Source organism: Bactrocera oleae, chromosome 3 (genome assembly GCF_042242935.1).
Source record: "Bactrocera oleae isolate idBacOlea1 chromosome 3, idBacOlea1, whole genome shotgun sequence".
NCBI classification, from domain to species: Eukaryota; Metazoa; Arthropoda; class Insecta; order Diptera; family Tephritidae; genus Bactrocera; species Bactrocera oleae.
In genome coordinates, this window is record NC_091537.1 from 21,869,098 (window position 1) to 21,892,543 (window position 23,446).

At 33.3% G+C, this 23,446-nt stretch overlaps 1 protein-coding gene across 4 annotated transcripts in view; it reads right to left on the reverse strand.

Annotated features, from left to right (window-relative positions):
* Plc21C (Phospholipase C at 21C) overlaps positions 1–22,638 on the reverse strand; it is a 99,416-nt gene extending 76,778 nt beyond the window's left edge. Inside the window, exon 1 of one of the 4 annotated variants that reach the window (XM_036366757.2) lies at positions 21,530–22,638. The gene's annotated coding sequence lies outside the window, so the exon portion shown is untranslated. The remainder of the gene's footprint in view (positions 1–21,529) is intronic. The other 3 variants (XM_036366754.2, XM_036366759.2, XM_036366756.2) reach the window with 3 other exon arrangements.
* Between the last annotated feature and the right edge of the window lie 808 nt (positions 22,639–23,446).

Below are 23,446 nucleotides of genomic sequence, written 5' to 3' on the forward strand. Positions count from 1 at the left end.
CATTTTGTGTATATATTTTTTTTACAATATCCAACCAGTTTTTTGACCTATTCAAAAATCGAATTTCGGCAGTCTAAAATCGACGAAATTTTGGTAAAACCCAATTTTTTTTAACGCCGCCTTTTTCTCAATTTTTGATCTTTTTTTTTTTGAACTTAGGTCATTGTACGGACAATATCTTTTAGTAAAGAATTTTAGTTCATCGTCAAAAGAAGGCCAGAATCACCGCAGCAGTGGAGGATAATAATATTTAATTTAAGGATCGAAAAATATTTAATTTTTTTCTTCAAAAATTTAATTGTGTAATCCTAAAATATGTATAAATATAAATATAAAGTTTCAAAGAACTGCTGCAGTTTTGTTGTTTTTAATACTCAAAAACGGCCGCTTTTTAGGTTGTCACATTAGGTGCGCACCTAAAAGGTTTAAAAGAAAGATTATTCAGTCATCAATACTAAAAGTTGTTGCGAAATTGGACTATAATAAACTCTGAAAATGCACTTAAGTTTACAGATATATTTTTTTAGCATACAATGAGGCTTATGCAATCAATTTAACAGCTATGCCTAACAGAGTTCTTTAAACGTCGCTATCGCTAATCGAAAGGAAATACCTGAGACATATACATATATACGTATGTGTATGTAAATTTAGAAATGTAATCGCACTAATAACCACCAATACAAATATTTATAACACTCATACAGTAACTACAAAAAAAATAGCAGCAGAAGCAACAATTTTTCAAGAAGTTGAGCTGTAACTTTATTTGAAACACTCTTTTGCAAAATATTTTGAATGTAATTCAGAAATTTATTTTCACTTTCAACGAATCGTACGAGTAACCCACAAATTTATTATAATTACCAGTACACACATATGTTCTTTTGGGGTTCGTACGTCGAAATTCAGACGAGTGGAAATTAATAATAAATTAGTAAAATATAATGATTTAGAAATTTAGAAAAATTATTCATTTAAATGATAATAATTACAGTAACTCATCATTTAACATTTTAAAAATTAGTTTTACTATATTAATAGAAACGCAAAACAATTATATGGAAATTATGATTTAATGACAATAAATTGCAATTATAATCGAAATTCAATTATGTATTTTACAATTTTCGCAATTTTTAAAATCATAACTTAAAACAGAGTTTTCCAAAATTAATATTTACAAAGAAGACATTTTTGCTATAATTAATTCGAAACCTTTTGTGAATGCTTGAAACTGTCTCAGAATGACTGCAAGTATATACAATATGTATATATTATATGTAAATGCGCTTATTAATGCAGGCCATTAGGCATTATATAACTGTTGTGGTCGTTCACACGAGTCAGCGAGTCTACGTCCACTGCTTCTGTTTCTGATAGTGTAATTATAGTCATTCACTGATAAGCTTCATTAATTTCTCATTCACTGAAGGAGTAATGCCAACGCAGAACCCTGCCGGAAATTGAAAACTGGAGGTATGAATTTGGGTTGTATGTAGTTCTTGTATATATATCTATTGTACATTTATTGCAAATATATAATGTGTTGTATATACACATATTAAATTAATAAAAAATTTAATTGAATCGTTTAGTGGGGTCCTTTTATGCACTTTTTGAGAAAATTTGCGATAAAAATTTATATATTTTTTATACGATTAGAAAGTAGCGAGTTCAACGAAGCAAAAGCCCACCGACTTAGTGAGTATTTTCGATTGAAAATTGGCGTCCTATTCTGGTATTAAGTCAAAAAAAGGTGAAAAATAGAAATACTTCAAATCAAAAAAATTACGGTATGTTTAAAAAATAAGGTTAGTTTGAGAAAATTTATTAATTTTTTTTGTAAAAATAAAAACTAAAAAGATTGTTTATTGTAATTTTTCACATACATTTTGAGATAATATGAAAAAGGTGTCAGGACATAAGTTGTACATCTTTTTATTATCTATGACTTCCACACATAAATTTTTCCATAGGATCGTAGTTTAGCCAAAAATAAAATTAAACCATTTTCAACCCGTAAAAATTCATTCCCTTTTCTTCCTTTTCATGATCTCAGATCTCTCGAAAATAATTTTTGCTTTTATTTTTGTTATTTTATCTTTCTATTCCAATGGGTTTCATCTTACTACGCCTGTTTTTGCTTTCAAGTTATCTACTGTTTTCTATATAACTTAAGACAGAGTACCAAAGTTGTCTGTCATTAATTTTAGTTGCTTTAATTAATTGCTTTAGAAATGTTAAAAATATAATTGAAATACTAAGTTTTTGAAAACGAAAAATCTTAAAGTACTACATCTGCTTTGCATTCCTACAGGGTAGCTGTTACCAAGAAACTATCTCCGCTAAGTATATCACCGCCTACTATAGCGTTGTTGTTGAGAAACCAGCAATTAGATTCATATTTGAGAACTATATACTAGTTAATGAGCAATCAGAAATCAACGATTGACTACTGAATTTCAACAATGCTTAGAGTACCACTTTCCGAAACAGTTAATAAAGTGCATGCTCGCTGATTGATAATTATCAGAATTACATAGTAATTACTATATGTAGATAACAGTGATTGAACAGAATTGTGGAAATCTTATACAACATAAGTATGTAGATATGAATTTATATTTTATTTAATTTTTCCTAAAATCTTTAAAATTATATTTAACACTTGCCCAGTTTCCTAAGGTGGTTCTCAATTTTCTCTTCCCTAAAAGTAGAAGCTGTTTAATTTTAAAAAATATTTGGCGATACTCTTTGTATTAGTGGTATGGTTCCCAAAGATCGGGGATGTTCTTCTAATATTCATTGCTTAAGCAAGCTTTAAAGGAGCCGAACGGTTTCGGAAAACTTTAGTTACGGTGTTCTCGGCCCGACAGCTGCGTAAACGTCACCACTTTTTCTTTCCTTCTACACCTACATACAAATATTACCTAGTTGGTATTGCTAAAATTTTGTATTAAACTATAATTAAATAAATATTACAATCGGAACATTAAAACTATCAGAAAAGCTTAACTTTTACCTTTACTTAAAAGTGATGTTGTGATGACGTAACTGCTTTCACCACGATTCAATGGGACGACAAATGAAAAGTTTACGACAAAAACCGAAATATATTTAGCTAGATAAATTATGTGTATATCTAGGAGTATTTCTTTTTAATCGAAACCATAACCTTGTTTTTCACCCTCGAGTCCCAAAACTAGGCCCAAAAACACCTTACTGAATGCAGAAAATACCTATGGGGGTGGTACATCCTCCTTACGAAGTGATGACATGAACACTTGTTATAGTGAAAAGTAATAATGGTCCACGAAACCAATCAATTTATCTTCACCGAATCACCGGAAGAGAAAAAGTCACCTTATACGCATCAATATTGTAATTTTACTTTGAAATATTTAAGAAATTATACGCAAAATATCTTTTTCGCTCTGAACCCCGTTTTAAAACACATCTATGTGTGATGATTACCAGCAAGAAAATTATTTTATAATTTTTCTTTGCATGTATCCTATGTTCTTTTAAAAAGTTTTAGTCGTGGAATATTTATAGAAATCACTTTCGGAAATATATTTGTGTGACACCTGCTTCTAACTAATAAATTAAAGCCAAGCTGATAAGGATAATGCTGTAGCATCAACTTCCTTGATTTTCACCATTACCAAGATGCTCTACGTTAAAGATATGCGTATTCAAACGTAGGTAGGTAACGGTTCCTAGCGTTATGAGACTGTCGCGTAATTATTCTTTAATTAAAATCGTTTTTGTCAACGCAAAGTCATCAGTAAAAATTTATCGCTCATTAAACAGAGCGCGCACGCTTTCTTTGAGCTTGTGCGGACAAGAAGTGGAGGAGAGCAATGTAGTTATGGTATTTATATTTAAATATGTTATATATATACATATATACGCGTGTGTATGGCTTGCCACATAAATAGCACACATAAATTATATTTGATATACTATATGTACATATATAGTTTTTACGATGCTTAGCCATTCAATGAGCTAAATCCGGCACATTAATCATCGCCTTGGTAATTACGAGCGTGTCGCTTGATGGTTAAATAACATTTCTGACGCCCGCTATCGCTGGCCAAAGACGATATTATCAACCAGTACATGTTTATATTTTGCATGGGTGTACTTTTATTTATGTTGTTTTTTTAGCAGTAATGCTAATAACAATGAAAAAGTTAACGATTTCTTTCTATGAAAACTATAAACCCAAGTGTGTTGTGCTTCTTTCTTTGAGGGAAAAATTTTACTTTTCGCCATAAGAAACATTTTAGTAACCTCTTATTATAATTTCGAGTCTTACGTTTTCTATAAAAAACTATACCTTATATCATTTTAAGTTTTGAAAATTAATTAAAACAAAAAAAATTTGAACTTCGGCTGTACCGAAGCTGTGTGAATACCCGTGGAAATAATTTCTTCACCAACAAAAAAACGGAAAAACGTTAACTGCGATTGCATAGTAAGGGAATAGTTAGCGTATATACAGACGGGAAAACGGGCATGGCTAAAGCGACACCGTACATCCTGTAGGGCCCTCGACGTTTTTTTCTTGTTGTTAAAAATTTTGTTAAAAACTTAACTACTACTAGTGTATAAAAGTACTTAACTAAGTGTATAAAAAATATTTATATTTTAATATTTGAAAGGAATTTGTCATATGAGCCATTCACAATAGTTACACTGGTATAAAATGTGTAAAACAAAATTTGGTAGCATTGAAGATAATGATTATGCCACTTTAATGGGGCATGCCTCATATCAATTCAACTCGATAACTCAATGTTGCTTTTACATGTAAGTTGTGACAAAAGGACAACGGAAAAGAATGGATATTCTAGACTTATATATATTTTTTTATCAAGAAAGTTTTTCAAGCAGTGCTTTAAAAATACATTCTACACGAATTTATCCGGAATCTTTAATAGATTTTAGTTGGATTATTTGCATATCCAGACGCTCTAAATGTGGTTATAGTTATATTACGCAACGATTTCAAGCTTTTGGAGTTCAAGAACTGTCAAAAATTAATGAAAATTCACTAAAATATAGTGTACGAAATATTTAAGGTCAAGCTTTATTAGACAAATCCACTTCTTTTGCTCGTAGCGCTTAAAAGTCGTGAAAAAATATCGATTTGCCAGCACTTTGAAAGTAAAATGGAATAAAATAAAACATTCAATGACAAAGAAATGAGCTCAATTGACAAAAACAAAAAAAAAACAAAAAAATTCGATGCGTTAAGTAATATAAATAAAATCAACCAATTCAGCCAAAAACGTGTTACTATAAATCACTATAGAAATATAATGACAATTTTTTCATTGCTTTGACTATGGCTGTCATTGAATTTGACACAACGGAAGCCGCATTTATCTTTTCAAAACCTAAGCAAACCAATTCAGTAAATATTTGTATATAAACCACCCTAATCTACAATAATTCACGTACGTATGTTTGCAATACAGATATCATTGCATGTTAGCTTACACATGCAAACTTTTGTGGTTTTGATTTCAACTCATTGTCTATGGGATTGGCTCAATATATAATATAATGATTAGATTATGCGTGTACCGTGATAATATATCAAATATGTTAAGCGCTTATCACAATACATAAAAATATGTAATTAAATATTTATTAGATTACTCATTAGATATTCACCGATTACTTACATATTATATATATGTATATTAATATTGATTTAATTATTTATTTGAAAGTAAAATTTCGAAAACGAATCAGCAAAAAAGAGAAGAATAAGTAGAAAATACGAGCATTCTAGGAAAAGTTGCAAAGTCTACATAAAAGTAATCAAGTTAGGAGTAAGCTGTAACGCAGAGTAGTCGATATCGCCACTTAGCACGCCTGATTTTGGTAGACTTCAGGTTTTCCAGAAGTGCACGGGAATGCTGGTAAAGGCTAAGGAAGCTAAGGTAAAAGAGGAGAAAATGTTTGTAAATTATCTTAAATTCGATTAATTTTGCTAATGGAAAGTCTAGTTGCGATCTTTAGTACAACAACAAGATATTTGTAAAACTTGCACTACTAAGGCGGTCAGAAAAAAGCTGATGAAAAGGTCACCGGAAGACATTTGACATCGATGATAGAATGAAGCTGATTATCAACAACCAATTAAAATATGTTTGTACGCGTTTCACCGAGGACCACAACGTTGGTGAGCGCTGACCTTACAGTCAAGTTACCAAGCTAGTTAGGTGAAATTAAACTTCAGGTTATGAAATACAAATATGATCTAGAACACAAGTCAACAAAAAAATTTTTTTTGAACATGAGTTATGCTTAAAATATTCTGGTTATATAATATAAACAAATATAATATATGTGGGAAAGGGCGATTACAAAGCGAATATATTTATTTTTTAAGAAATTATAGCGAACTGAACATTTTTGATTTTCGAGCCCATATAAAGTCGGTGCAGCCGTCAAAAGAGAGCGCAGAGCATGGGAGATCGTGTTGCTTGTATCGCTCGTTGTGTGCGACAGCATGTTTTTGCAAATTGCAGACGAGACGAGAGTTTTGCTATATTTACGGCGAATTCATTAAAATGAGCGAGAAAAAGTATGATTTAAGTAAACATTTTACGATTTGCCTAGCATAGCAAGCTTACTTCAATTTACCTGTAAAAATCAGGACAACAAATGGGCTCCACATGTGTCATGTAACTCTTGCAAATGTATGCTGGATGGTGAGTTTATTTCGTCTGTTTTGATAATGATTAGTAACTTTTTTGAAAACATTAATTGATTTATAATATGTTACGTTTTATTGTACGCTGGCACTGAGGTGAAAAAATCAATGAAGTTTGCAGTGTTGAGAATTTTTAGAGAACCGGGTGATCATTGTTCAAATATTTTAAGATTTTTTATCCAATGCTTTCGGAGACGCAATTAAAAGTCAGAATCTTTATAGACTCTTATATAAAAAAATGGATTGTAATATTTCCCCGAAGTAACTTAGTAATAAGGAGAAAAAAGCCTGAAACAGTTTTAAGGTGGTAGTACATGGCTTTCTTGGAAACCATAGAGTTGACAATTATGACAAGCTGATAACTGACTCACTTTCTCAATCATCAGATGTAGAATGTCTCTAAAAATGCACATGTTACATTCTCATTTAGATAAATTTAAAAATAATATGCAAGATACTTCCATTATTATATAATGGAATTTGAGTGACGTTACCAAAGCCGATATACAGTATTAGGGACTAGATTTGGAGGTGAATGGGTTAATATGAGGAACTTATACGGAACGTGACAGGAAAAGTAAAATTGTTCATTTTTAAACATTTGAATCGATTTTAAAATTTCTATGGTAAGAATGAATCCTAAATTGATGATCGATATGTCTTAATAATTTATTTATATATATACATTTTGCGTATTTTTATTGAGTTGAAATTATTCATTTTTTATATATAAAAGAAAATGCAGAAATTTTTATATTCTTATTCTTATTTCCAGGTATAAAAGCAACAAAAATATGGTATGTATAACCCGTGCTCACAAATGCTGTTCACCGGTGTAGTATGTCGAAGAGTTTTGAAGGTATGAAACTTATTAGGAAGATTTTTATTCTAATTAGGATCGGTCAGTTTGAATTGCAGCTATAATATGTAGTGGTCCGACCTGAATAATATGTTAGGATATTGTAGCTAGGTCTTGTTGATATTGTAGCTTAGTCTGTAACAATAAACTTTTCCATACAAGGACTTGAGTTTGACCGGTCAGTTTGTATGGCAGCTATATTCCATACTATAGTTGTCCAATATCCACGGTTCCGACAAACGAACAGCTTCTTGGTGAGAAAAGGACGTGGACGAAATTTTAGACCGCTATATCAAAAACTATGGGACTAGCGGGACTCGCGTATATACAGGTGAACAGACGGGCAGACAGACGGACATGGCTAAATCGACTCAACTCGTCACCCTTATCATTTATATATATAAACTTTATAGGTTATCCGTCTTTGTTTTCTTGGGTGTTACAGTCTACTTCAAAAAATTATTATATTCGTATCGTGTTCAGGGTATAAAAATATTATCCATCAGGTACTTCAAAAATCATGGGTGTGCGGACAAAAGTGACAATTAGAAACGTGTTGGCAATAAAGAATAAAGTAGAAAACAAAAAAAGAAAACATAGCAGAAAAAAGGTAAAAATTTAAACATAGAAGCAAGCTGCAAATAGAAATGGGAGCAAACACCAGTATTTCAATCGATTGTTCGCATGTCATGCGCCGATACCAAGCCTTGGACACACTCTCAGAAATGTCGTGAAAACAGTCAATGCCGCCATCAAAGCAGCTATTAATAACCTCACACCGCACTTAAAGCGCTGACTTGACCCGAACACATACACCATACACAACCTTGCTGTTGCCCACAGGACGGTGACACCTTTACAAAACATATAACATATATACATTCACAGAATGCTTTGGTTTTAGCAACATCTGGCCACTAAATTCAATCGCACCAAGTGAAATATGAATGTTTGTCGAACACACCTACCCGCCTTGTCTGAGACCATGGCAGTTACAGTACGAATGGCCGAAAAGTTGCTATCAATAACGTGGCTGGAACTTGGCATATGGTCTCAAATAGTAGCTAATCCCACAATCGTACCGTTGCAGGCACTCGTTCCACCCACTAATTTTCTGTGTACACCACGGATTGATTGTGCCGCAGATAATTAGAGCTTACACTGCGTGCTGAAGAGTGTACAGTTGGGTAGAGGGAAAACCCACGAAAATAATTCACTGGGAGGCAGTGTTAGAATTTACATTTTTCTTGATAGACTTACGGAACTAATTAATTTTTAAATCGATTATTTTAGAATACAGCTTAGAAGCACTCAGTTCTAGAAAGAATCAGTTTTAGCGTAATCCTACATTAAAGGTTACATTATGTAGGTATGATGAGTGCCTTTAAAAAACTATGGTTGTTCCATTTAATTGACCCCCGATTTTCTCCCATAGCAACTCATGTAAGTAAATTGACTTTTGTCTTTAGCTAACAGAAGAACCATCCCTTCCTTGATATTAAATTTGGTAAATACAAAAATGTATGTGTACATGTCATTCTAGGTTCCTACTCTGAGGAACTTTTGTGCTAGACATTAGAAAGTTTATGGATAATGAAAACCGATATTATAGAGCACTAGTACAACAGTGGAAGAATATCATTCTTTAATAGACAAAACGTATTTAATTATGACTGTACCACTGTAACTTAATAGGCAGATTCGGTTAGATATAAAATCACTACCAAGGCAATATTCCAACAAATTGTACGAATATAAGATTTTTCATGATTAACTACCATTATTCTACGCGAGAAGTTCTCACCCAATTTTAATGAGTTTTCTCTCATATATACCGATACATACAAGTAAGTGTACGGTAAAAAGTCAATGGAAAAGACCAGTGTCATTTTATTTGGTGTATGAAGCCTAGAGAAAGACAAATTCCAAATTTTTAAAGAAAGTTAGCGAACATAAAATGTAGTATATATTCTATGTTTTAGTTCTTGGACGTCTTCATTTTGCTTCAGTTATCTTTTGTAAAGTCTAAGAAATTTTAAATGGATTCGTAAAGAGAGAGGGAATTACTTATCGTTTTGTTTGGGTTTTATCCTTACCCCTGAATAATAATTTTAGCTCTATTCCTTTTTAGTTTGGTACTATTTATATCTTAATAACGCTCACTAACTATATTCACTAAAGTTATAAATAGTTTTGCTCATTTTCAAAACATAGCAGGAGATGAAGGATATAATTAGTGCAATTGTTATCATAAGACCCCAGGTGATCCAAAGCTGTGGGCGGTACTGTAAAAATTTGTGTAGAAGAAATGAAACTGCTGTAGAATCAGCTAACCAGAAGAGATGAGCTTGCCGTAATAAGCAAAATTAAGTCGAGCCTCCGGTGTAGCCCTACAATTGCTCTTGGATTAGTCAATTAATTTATGAAGTAAGATCCAGCTAACGGCAGTAAAAATAATTCCAAGCATGAATAAGTTTTTTAATTTCAAAATGAAATCAAGATTTTGTTACGTTTTTTTTTTTTTACTTAACCTTTGTGTGAGTCTAACATTTTGAAGCCGATAAACGATGTGTGGTACACCGACTCACTAGAGAGAGAGACTAAAAAATACCCAGCTTAACGATCATGTCATGGTATTTTGCTGCATGGAGTGGGAAATAATTATTTATCGAATGACTTTAATAAAAAATGTTGAAAAGTCAACCTAGATTAGCATGGAATAAAAATCTGAATAACGAATAAATATTTTAAGAACTTATTGAATTCTAAGAAGCTGAATTTGCAATGGAAAATTGAAGCTTTGAGAGGTGCTAATTTCCGATGTTTTCGTGGGATCGGTTTAGTTACAAATCTATTCCAAATATTATTTAGCTGTTCCCAATATAATTAATACCCCGATTACCGTTACTCGATATTTAGTTTAGATTTAAGCGAACGCCCCAAACGATTTATCAATATTGTTATAATATTGTATCGGTATTTGAGACTACCATCCGAATTTAGCACATCCCTAGTTGTTTTCCCATAATATGAGAAGCTTCAGAGCAACCGAAGTTAACGTTCTTCTTTCTTGTATATGGGTATGTGTCTTTTTTTAATTTAATTTATATTTTATTATATTTATTTAAACCTTTTTTGTTTGCGTTTTAATTTATTTTTTCACTTTTTTTGTTTTTATGATATATTTTTTATTTAATCACCACCCTACACACTCCCACAGCAATTCAAAATAGACCACCAATTTGCACTAAAAATATTATCCCAATCTTCAATTCACTGGAATACGAAAAACACACTAGACATAAAGTTTTAACAGGCAGCAGCTATTAAAGAATAAAGCAAAGATTAAATAAATTCCCACACAGATCACTAATCAACACGTAATTGTTCGCCGATCCACTTTGTTTAAACAATTTTTTTTGTTGCCATTTCACACATGCTTGCCTATACATATATGTATCATAGGTAGCTATGTGTTTATAAATGAGAATCGCAGCAGTAAATTGTTATATAGCCCACTCCCACAAACAAACACAGCCACATGGGGAGAGCATGGGCAATTTTGATTTAAGCAAAAACAAACAAAAAATTAAATAAATGAAAAACGTTAAATAACAAAAATACAAAAACAACTGCAATTTAGTTTAAATCTCATGCTCACCCATACCAATATCGCCAAATTAGCAAACGCGAGCAGATACACAGAGAAAAAAACACTCGCAAAATACGCGTGCCACGCGCAGCTTAACTGTTAGTTTGTGTGTGTATGTCAGCAGTGATGAATGACTGTGGCACTGGCAGGTGCGCCAACGTCGCCGAGGAAAACAAACTTTTGTCACTGAGACACAAAGTGCGACACGTAAGAAACAAACGATGCAAACTAAGTGCATACGCAGAGCAAATAGCAAAGATTTTATATGGCTATCGCACATTCCGACGACAGACTAAAGGGCGAAACTATAGGGCGATTACGCATGCGTCAGCTGCGGGAGGTCATGACAGTGTGCGGGCTGGTGGACGGCGTCAACCAGATGTTCAAACTACTTACTGAAATCAGTGATAAGACAGCATAGGAAGCTAGAGAAACACACCACACACGTTTGTGCTCTGAGCACGTGTTGTGTATTTTTCGCTTGCTCTCTGTCTCTCGAGTACAAGGTGAATAAAGTTAAGTTTTTACAATAAACTCATTTGAATATTACAATTTTGATGGATACCTAATTGTTTTAAAGCGTGCGTTTACACAATTCGGCGCAGTTAGCCAAAGGTGTGAGTTACAGAGGGATAACAAAAATGTACCTGACTTCATACATATGTACATATATTTACTATATATTATATTTAGATATACCTATATATACATACATATATCTAAAATAACATCGGGCATTAGAAAGAACTACTAAAAGTTTTAAGTTTCCTCTCAAAATTTGAAGCAACCAAATCGTTCACTAAAAGTCACAAAAATAAACGAATATAAATATATGTATGCTACATGTATGATGAAGGTGGTATGCAAATGATTTCTTACAACATGTCACAAACAATAGATATTTTACGTGCATATTGCACGTTTTATTCATTTTACTCAAAAGCTGATAAATAAATAGTTTCAAAAGCAATATTTATTTGCACTCATTCTCAGCACTTTCCCCATATTACAAATATGTGTTTGTATGGGAGTGTTAACAAAAGCCACAATAGTGCTCCATTGCAGCGCCAAACTACTCAGCAAGAATTTAAAACTAAAATTTTGAGACTGAAAATGAACTAGACTGATAACGAACAGACTTACCCTTAATACAGACCAATTTAAGATTATGTAATAGCTGTATTTAACATGCCAAGCTTTAAAGAGTAGTGAATCGAACAAACTATATCAAATGCTCAAAGAGAGAATATATTATATTATAATATTAATCACTGATTTCGAACATCATCATCATGCCATACGTCCTCTATAAAAACTACAATATTTTATTTTAAGTCTTTAGGGGTTTTATGACTGTTTATGATAAGAAAAAATCGATTTTTGTAACCTAGGTAGAATCTTCTTTTTTGAGTGGACTATTTCCTTGCGGGTCATCAGTTACATATTTTTAGATTAGACAAAGTCATAATGTAAATAATTGTCGAGTTTCACGCAATCTCCGAAGGCATCAAAAAAAGGTCATCCACTGCTGCAGTAATTCTGGTCTTCTACTTGAATTAAATCTAAAAACCTACAGTCGAAAAATTGACAAAATCTCCGAGCAATCACTGCAAATTCGAAAAATGCTATTTCAAGAAAAGCGCTTTTAAAGATGAACTATATAGGCAATATTGACCATTCACGGCTATACTTTAGAAGGCTGTAAATCGAAAACTCTTCGAGATATCGATTTAGTTTTTAGTACACTATTTTTAATTGTAGAAATAAATCGAAATAAAAAAAAAGATTTTTTTTATTCACAATAGGTGTGCCCCTTAAGATTTTAAAATCAACAACTAATTAAATTTTGTATTATTATTGTCTCTTTTGACAATTAAATAATTTTTGAGTCTTGGACAATAGTAAAAAAATCGTCTCAAATCTGTAAAACGAAACTTGAAAGAATTGATGAAAGCGGTCATACTACCTTAATATGTCCTGATATACTCTCTTTTAACGAATACAACTCGCGGACATTGTTTGGACATTGGCTTTTCCTTGTAAATTTTTACCATGACCCAAAGCACTCAGAAAAGCGAACAAACAAATGGCGAATCGATCACTTATAAGAGTATCTCAAAGAAGGTGGGTCTCGTTTTCTCATAAATGAGTAATGAAGACATCGGGATCTAGGTTTTAGAGAAGGTATTTAACAACTCGTTTATTTTGCCTGTTTTTTTTTAGTTTCAAGCGAAGTTTCGTTAGTTTAGCGCACGTTCGTTTGTCACTCGCTCACACAAGTAACGGGCATCAGATGTGAACCAGTTGATTTCACTACATGGAAATAGTGCGACCACGTTCATATGTGTATGAGTACACATATGCAAGCAAAATATTTAAATGCCCGCTTACATTGTTGAGTAAGCAACTGTTTACGCTACCTTTTGTCATTCTCCATGCTTTGGCACACGCTTTAATGCTCAAAATAATAAGCAGCTCATGTCATAATAGTCATACTCATAAGTAAGCGCCAACTAGTAAGGTGGAGTAAACGAAAAAGCTTTTATCGAGTCCCAAGTGTAATTAGCGAATAATAAAGAATCATATGTAAGTAAGTTCACCTATTTATACACACATATACACAGAGCCATATATATATTTGTGTATATGTATGTATATATGAATGAAAGTGATATCATAATGCCTAATAAAATCATGACAATTAATACTAGAATATTATTTAACACATCGCATTAATTCGTCTATTTAAATTCAAATTAGGGAAGGTGTTAGTTCTTTGCAGGAAGTAACTGAATATCACACACATGACACAATCTGGTAACTATGTAATATTTCTGCTAGAAGTTTCGCCCAGCTTCTAATCTTCTCTATAGCATACGAGAAATACAGTATTGTACCAGTTCTAAGTCGCCTTGATTAGACTATGGAAGAAATTCGAGGAAGTTCTTCCACATCAGGAATAAAATTGGAAGTTTAACATTGACTATCAAGATGCTATGGTTTTTAGGAATACCTTCGCACACGAAAAACATAAAAATGTTACTTCGGCGTTGCGGTTTATTATAAGTTACGCATAATAATGCAACTAAAGCAAGCTTTTAAGCATTATTTTAGGCTTTAATGAACAACACCGAGAAGTGGCATATTTTCGCCCAGTAGAGTAAGGATGAAAGCAACGTCCACCCAAAACTCTCGCTTCAACACCATTTGACGGCAAAATTTGTGGTCATAACATCATAACTAAATGAAGGTACTCCCCTCGGTTTATAATTACTCTTGATGCTTTATAATTGAAATCCATCTTGATCCAGTATAATTTCATACTTACAGGGTCCGGCACTCGAACTGTAACCAACTTCAGACCGCTCGCGCAGCTGACGCACGAGCATCAGCTGTTTTTAAGTTAGATAAATGATAGCTTAGAATACTGGTTATAAGCACACGGAAGCATTTTGCCGAGAGTGAATGCAAAAAAACGAAATCAGTAATGGATATCAAACGTAATAGTGTGATTGCATTATATTTAACCGGAAAATCAGAACAAGCGATTGTTCGAGAGCTGAAACACCTAAAAGTGAACAAAGTTTTCGTTTATCGCACCATTACTCGTTACAATGATACTAGTAGCAGTGGAGGTGGCCATCAAAAGACTGCAACGTCACCTGAGATGGTTAAAAAAGTGAATAAGCGACTTGAGCGAAATCACCGATGAAGTGCCAATCAAATGATGAAAGAAATGATCTTCAGGTCAAGCCTTATAAGATCCAAAAGGCGCATAATCTCACACCCAATCAGCACAAGTCAGAGTTTAAAGAGCAGAGGAGTTGTTTCGTTTGGCCGAACGTGGTCAATTTCCGACATTTTTTGTGTTTTCTGATGAAAAAATTTTTACAGTTGAGCAATTCGTAAACTCTCAAAACGATAGGATTTGAGTCATTGATTGGCCACCAGGAGGCAGCACCCGCCACAGGTAATGGTTTGGGCCACTGTAACCGCAGATAGGCGCCCTCCAATCCAAACATTTCGTTTGTAGACCATGGACGTTTCAACAGGACTCGGCACCATCTCATAAAGCTCGAGTGAACCAAGAATGGCTGAAAAACAACGTTCCGATCTTCATAACGTCCACACAATGGCTCTAAAATATTCCGAACTAAAAAATACACCAGTCTCGAAACGCTGCAGAAAACCGTTGTGCGCGAGTGGGTCAATATATCTGGAAGTCGTTTTTTGGACCATCTCAAGGCCATAGTCAAGGCAAAAAGTGGTTATATCGAGCAAAAATTAATATTTTCAGAATTTTCTGTTATTTTCACACATTTTGTACTTAAACTGATTAAAAGCTATTTTCCACACTTAATTTATGGCCTTTTTAATTGGTTACACTTCGAGTGCCGTACCCTGTACATAGCTTACAGAATAACTCGTTTAGAAGTCAGCTTATCACCAAGTACTGAGAAGTAAACATTAAGATAATAAAGGAATACGTTAAAAATTTTGTTTCAAGAAAATTCTTGAAACGCTTTCGATTTTCGTTGAAACAATTTGCTTCAAGAATACAAAGAGCAGAAGTATACATTTTTGTATAGCCTACATGGTGCTTTTCGATTTTGTTTTAAAGTCAAACGTCAAGAAATATGACTCGACAACAATATACACAACATATATATTATACATATGTACATCAGCGAACTTTAATTTTGACAGTGAAATGCTTCGAGGGAGAATTCATTGTTAGCTCTTTGATATACTTGGACTTTTTTTGAAATAGTTTAAATGTATTTAAGGCTCAAATATTATCCAGCCTGTTGTGAAAGGAAGCAGTTCTAGTATAACATGCCCAATATTTTTCGCCGTTAAGTTATAATTCCTCGACAAAAATTTCAACGCATTGATATCGATCGATAAAGTTAGAAGAAGTGTGGTCTGCTAACGAATTTCGATTGCATAGTGACCATTGCTTTACACGATAATATTCAGGCTTTTCTTTCCTATCATATGATATAATAGTCATTTAATTTAGTTGACACAATTGGTACTTTATAGCCTACAAAGTGGCTAAGTAAGTAAGTCAGTTTATGTGTGGTTTCAAAGTGAAGTTTTGTGTTCGAAAATATGTCGTCCATGCAATTCTATAATTGTGACCACAGCTGTCAATATATGTATATACTGTACTTTAATATTATCTGACAATTTGATTCATTGGCTCAGTAACAGTTCTGTTGCTATATTCATATTGCTTGTTGAAAACCTTGTTGTGTTCAAAGTTATTTGTAATAACAAAATCATAACTAAATTTCATTTATGGTAAATATTTCACAGGTAAAATTTTTGTGAACAGATCCACCTTTTCGATTTTGACATTGCTCTAGTAGAAAATGTAAACACAAAAGCCAAAGAATAAACTCAGCAACGGTATTTAAAACTAAATTTTATTTGCTTCGTATATCGAATTTTATAAACTTTGATTCGACGCCGACCAAAGTAAACAATATTATATAAGCAAGTCTATACACATGTACATATACATATATTTTAATTTGACTGTGGAGGTGAGGTGCTTTAATAAACACACCTATGTACATATGTATGCCTGCATGTGTGTCGAATTTAAACAATTTTTAAAAGGCATGCTATTCTAGTTAATATTTACGCATTATTGTTATTTTGTTATTGTTGGCATCTTATTAGGTCTGGCCGTAGCAGCGCCTACCACTGTCACAGTGCATATGTAAATTACAAGTAAACATTTTCGAAAGAAATTTCCACTGATTATTATTTTTCAAAATTCAGACTCCAACAAATATAGGAATCCGAAATGTTCGAGCGACACAATTAGGTAAAATTGTGATAAAGACGAACTGTCTCATAACGGAAGTGAATACTAAGAGAGAGTAATTAATGAAATGCTGGAGATTGCTTATAAGCTTAAAGTGAGCATTAAGATAACCTCAAAACACCATTAAATATAGGTATCTAATTTATTATAAGCATCACAAATTTTCCAAAGGAAGCTAAATACATTCTTTGCTCTCTTCACTCTAAAGAGGCTATTGTTAGGAGTGCAGTCGCTTAGCACTTGGTGGGGTCAAAAAACCACTGTCGGAGTTGTCTGAAAGCAGCCGCTGTAGAATGACCTCAGCATTTCCTTATAAATATAACGATTTTGCGAGGATAAGGTAATAACGCTTTGGATCTCGGGCTTTAACTAACTGAACTAACTGGTCTCTAAATTATTCGCATTAAGGAATTTGTGATGAGTTCAAGGCGCTTTGTCGATGCATAAGGCATCATACATCGTCCGCATAATACATCGTCCGCGGCCCACATAGAACTTTCCTGTAATAGTCAAGTGGGTTTAGCCATATAAGCGAACCTCACCTAACACTGGAAGTGAAAACATAATGAATTATGCAACATTTTGAGCTCGTTTCAGTAAATACAACAACAATTAAGAAAGGTTAAGAGTCTTTTTTTATTTATAAACTGTGTTATTTCGACTCCAGTCCCGAAGTAGCAACTTTTTCTCAAACCGTTATTATACGTCGTTTATTTCTACGAAGGAAGTATATTTTTAATCTTTGGTGTTTTTCGGAATCAAACCGCTGGTTCCCTAAATTTTATATAAGACAACTTCTGATAAAAACTTGTGTTATAGCCACAAGTTTTTCCAGCAATGCAGTTATCTTCTCTTTAATTAAAAAAACCTTGACTTAGGTAAGAGGTCTTATCTACTTGAGTTTACTCGAATGAATCAGTAGCCAATATCTTAACATTTGGTAGCACCTGTCAAGTTTTTTCGATCGCAGCACTTTTGGGCGTTTGTTTTCAAAATATTACCACACAATATACATATCTGCAGATCATCCACAGCTTTCAGCTAAATTAAGCTTTCCTTCCATATCCCCAAATATGAAGCAAAAACTTACAAAAGTATGTTCAAAAGGATAACGAGTCCAGATTAACTCGGACCTATCATTTTGAAACTCCACTTTTCACAGAATATGTATATATCAAAGTATATACTTTATTCATTTTGTGTGGCTTTATAGGATAACAGCACGACTACTATTGATTCTTTAGAACTCCACCGGCGCCAATAGTTGATTATGCAACTTTTTTATTGTATTATATAGCCTCCTATATATGGTACTATGTAAGTGTACATAGCAGTTTTCTTCGGCGATACTAAATAAATAGCACAAAACAGAAAGCAGACACTAAAACGCCAAGGATGATGGCATTAATGGGGTCTTTGAGTGCAGTAAGGGAGGGATAATCGCCAGGTAACTCGTTTTCTGGTGAGCAAATAAATTACTCGTGGAATGCGTTTGATGTGGAATATTCGTGTTGCTATTCATTGTAGATATTACAATCACTGTTGTTGTTGTTGTTGGCTAAATTGTTATTGCTATTAAATGCCGAACACTTTCATTCAGGTACACTTTGTAGGCCAGATTGTTTACAAACACATACGAGGGGAGCTGCTGAGGCAGTTTGTGCAAACCACACTGGCATAGATACATATATATATATTGTATATATATACATATATATCTACGAATGTATATATACATAAACGAGGGTGTCCCAATAATAATTTAGCCTATATAAGCAAACAAAGTTTGTGGAAAAATTGCGATTTTTTCTCACCAAAGCCTCCTTTTTGCTATATACCCTTGACTCAGCGAAAGCTTATGCTATCCTCCTCATTCCAAATTTTCACCTGGCGATTGACTTCTTCACGCTTGGGAACTAAAATAAGTCGTTCGGAGCCAAATATGAAGCATACGATGGATGGAGCCGGAGCTTGTAGCTTAGTTTACCCAATTAGGGCGGGGTGACAGCGGAGGTGTGAGTCAATGTATTATTATGATGGAAAAGGATTTTCGACAAATAGACCAGAAAACGGTCGCCGTCACCTTTCGGCCGATAGGACAATCTTCAACTAATTCACACACATTCAATTGACACTCTATCAATACGAGACCATGGTCCATTGTCATTTTATCCTCCATCAGCCACTTATTCCAAACAAAGCTATGAGCCTGATTCAGCTGAAACTTCGATAGTATTCATCTACGAGTATACGAAAGTAAATTTCTCTTGCTATAGTGTCGCTATCGGGTGGAGGGGCTAGTTCATTATCAGACTGCCCTCGTACTTGGTGGAAGATTTTTCATTAAATTTCCAAACTAGTTTGTTTACGACGCACCAACGCAATTCGCAACGGCGCACTCTAAAGACTCCCATACAGAGACATCTTAATTATTCGAAATCTTTGGTAAAGCAATACCAGATACACTTAATCTCAATGAAACGGAATGTGTACGCAGAAATTATTTTTTTAATGACAGATATATTTGAATTCACCAGTTAATTTGTTTTATGACAGTTGTTTCTTCCATCCGCCACTCTTTGGCCGAATCGTAGTAATCTTTTATGATAATAACAGTTTTACATCAGTATCTATGTAATCGTCTATGCAATACACAATGAAAGGGCGAAGAGTCTTAATGCAATTGATCTGCAAATCAAAATTAAATGTATTCTTAGATCACTCGACAAATTATTGTATACTTAAAATTACCATGCATGTGAAAGTTCTCTAACGAATAACGTTGGAAGTGGGTTGGATGATTTTTTTCCCTACGATCTATTTAGATACATCCATATAATGCCTAACTCCATTAGGAATTACATAAGTTATCACATTTAATTGTACAGTAGATAACTCGGATCCATATTACACCCTACATATTTTCATAACATACCCCTACATAGGATCTAACGGTTTCTGACTTCCCGACTCAACATCCTCTTAATACAATAGAGTGAGAATTTTCTCCTTAGCAAATGAAGTTTATGCCGAAATGAATAAAAATGTATCTCTATCTTCTTCTATCATCTGAATTTAATACAGACAGGAATAAAAATGTATCAGCATTTTTTCTATTTTCATTTAGCCGAATAAAACGATTTCCATTCAACTAGAAGTTGATGTTATTCGTACCAATAATTTACGAGCAGGACAATTTCTACGCCTATGAAGGATAATAATTCCTGTGTATGTTGTGATCTTAAACGTCAGTATTTAGTTAAGCAAGATGTTTTAATGAAACCCTTATCTTTGGGTAAATTGGTACCCTATGAGCCCAATTTCGTTTGTTTATAAATGTACATCCGTCTTCTTCATTATATTTCTAAGAGAGTATTGTTCGGTATATGGTAGTGCTTCCAGTTGAGCTATCTTTATATATCCTAGAATATTAATCTTAAAGTTGTTTTTAACAAAATCTTTGGAACATATTATAGAGAGGATATTTAACATATTATATTTTATTGAAAACTTTCCGAAAATAATAGTTTTTAATAAGAAAAACCAATTGCGAACGATTAAGGAAATTCGCGTTACAGCTTTGCCTTACTAAACTTTGAATGACGATAACTTCTTAACGTCTAACTGAAAGTGCGATCTCGAACTACTATTCGCTTTGCATAAACATATACATAAATAGACGATTTGAATTTTTTCAATTTTATTTAAGAAATTTTATGGTATTTTTTATCGAATTTTCAGAATTTCATTCATTTTTTTTGATAATTTTTCTCTAGTAAGTTCTCTAGGCACTAGAAACGAATTGCAAACGTTGGAAAATCTTATGGGTCATGTTTTTCACCCGAGCGGTTGAACTGCACCCAATATTCGATCATACAAGTATTCCGAATATACCCTGAGGATAGTGAAAATTTTATTTGCACATAACTTTTCATTATATGAATGGAAAACCAATTACCAAGCCATTAAATATTTTTGGTACTTTTCTCAACTTTAGTTTAGCAGAGTATCAGCGCTTTCCAAATGAAGCAACGGAATTTAATCGCTTAATTATATGCAAAACGATGCTTAACTACCACCCAAAATTTCATAGCTTTCAAAATTAGTTATTAAGAATAATATCATCCTCAAAGTATTTGCTATTTTTAAAAAAACACAAAATCAAATTTATGTGAAGTCGATATAAAGCCCTTCTTGATTCTCACATAGACTTCAAAAAGGCTCTCGATAGTCAATTAGTTCATACACAAAATTGCTTTGTAACGGAAAGTGCTTATGTCATGTCACTATCAACAGTTTGAGTTGATTACGAGTGCACGGTTTGTAATGATAACGGTGCAATAAGAAAATAAGAAAACTGAAAACCGACTTCGAAGATGCGAAACGAAACATATAAATCAAAGTATTTACTCGAGAACTACGATAGAGGCAACTGCTTACCCATTTACAATAGTTCCAGGCCAGGCAGCCGCCGGAAAAATCTGTTGTGTTGTTGTAGCGATTGCAGCAATAATAGAGCACAATAGCGACGGCGGCTGTACGTATCACTTTGCACACATCGAGATTAGCGAGATTTGTTTGATTCAGCTGCTCTCGCGTGATTAATCTAACGACACATGCATAAACACACACACTTACAATTTATAACTCACCTATTTTGCAAATTTATTATTCGTTTTTTTTTTTTTTGAATGTGGTAAGTGTACTCACGTAATGCACAAACAGACAAATTAATATTTTTTATTTCTTATTCTTAATTTTATTTTGCAAGAAAATTATGTTTCTATAAACAATTTAAGATCTACTTTTGGCATTTCTACTAGCTACCATGTACCGTTGTTACCTTCGTAATTAATTAGTATTATTATTTTTGTGGCTTATAAAACAAGGCGCTCCATTCATTAAGTATAGCTGTAGTCAGCTTTCTGGGCTACTCTACTCTAGTCGCGCAATCGTTATCGCCGATGCCAAAGTCAACGTTGCCGTCGCCGTCGCAGTTCCAGCTATGTAGCTTCGTTAACTACATATGTAAGCCCACTTCAACGTTCGCTCTACAATACACTTTACTTGCTCAAACAGTTTTCAGATATACGGCTAAAACGTTTGCTCTTTTTTAATTTTTTGTTGAATTTTTTTTTTTTTATAATTCTCCACACCTGCCAAATTCACTCAGTCGAGGTCTGCTGGTATGCACTGCGGTTAATTCATATATAATTTTTTCTTCTTCTTAACAAGCAGCTAGCTGGTTAGTTGCTTGCTTATAAATTTCAATATTTTGTTAATTTTTGGTATAATTTCCAAACACTTTCTAGAACAAGTGTATTTCATATTCCTACTAAACTTTTCCACTTTCAATAGGTATTTATTTGCCGTTTGTCAAAGTACCGTGGTCGTGACTTGTGCGCACCATGTTCGAGATACAAATAAAAATTGGTGATTTTGCGCGAGCAGAATTTGTGTGTCGCCCAGTCATTTGGTCGGCGTTTTGCTGCAATTTCGCTCTTTGCTTCACACTTTCTTCTGTTACTCAACCGGAGAATGTCAGATTTCAGGACGTGCACTGACTCTCGGCTCAACGTATGTCATACTAAAGTAGAATGAAAATTGTATTTATTATGCGACCGACAGTATCAGAGTTGTTAGCTACAAAATAAATGTGGCGTATAGCGCCATCTGTATGTCAACTTTTGTGGTTTTTAAATATTTAGTAAGGGTTTAGTGAGGGTATTAACAGCAACGGCAACTGTCAGTTGCTTTTACTTATGGAATTAAAACTAGCTTCGACTATACGAAACTACTGAAAGAAAAGTAACAGCAACCGCGTCTACCTATATTTGTAGTGTTTGTCTTGATATTATCCAACGAATAGAGAGACCCATAAATTTGAAGCTATCACTGGGGGTTGTTGGATGTACCATGGAAATTTATATTGCATAAATTGGTATTAACTCAAACGGTGACCACTTCCAACACTTCTTTATATTGGTCGGAATCTGTTGTGGTGTTTGCTTTTGATATACAAAAAATATATAAATGCATCCCTTTATTTGCAAGTTAATTGTTATGCAGTTATACAAATACTGTATAACCCATATTATTAGGGTAGCTTTTTTTTATAAAACCACAAAGCACAAGTAAGTGAAGGCCATTTTACCTTCATAAGACTTTCCGGTAAAATTTTACACGTTTAGGTTAAAAATAGTTTTTCTCCGAAAAATTTGCGGTTAATATTTTTCATATTTACTTGTTGTTATTTTTCAAAACTTGAACGTTTATTTAAAAAAAAAATATATATATAATAGCATTATTCAACGTATTGCCAATCTGAAACTATAATATTTTCCCATTTTTCCAGCG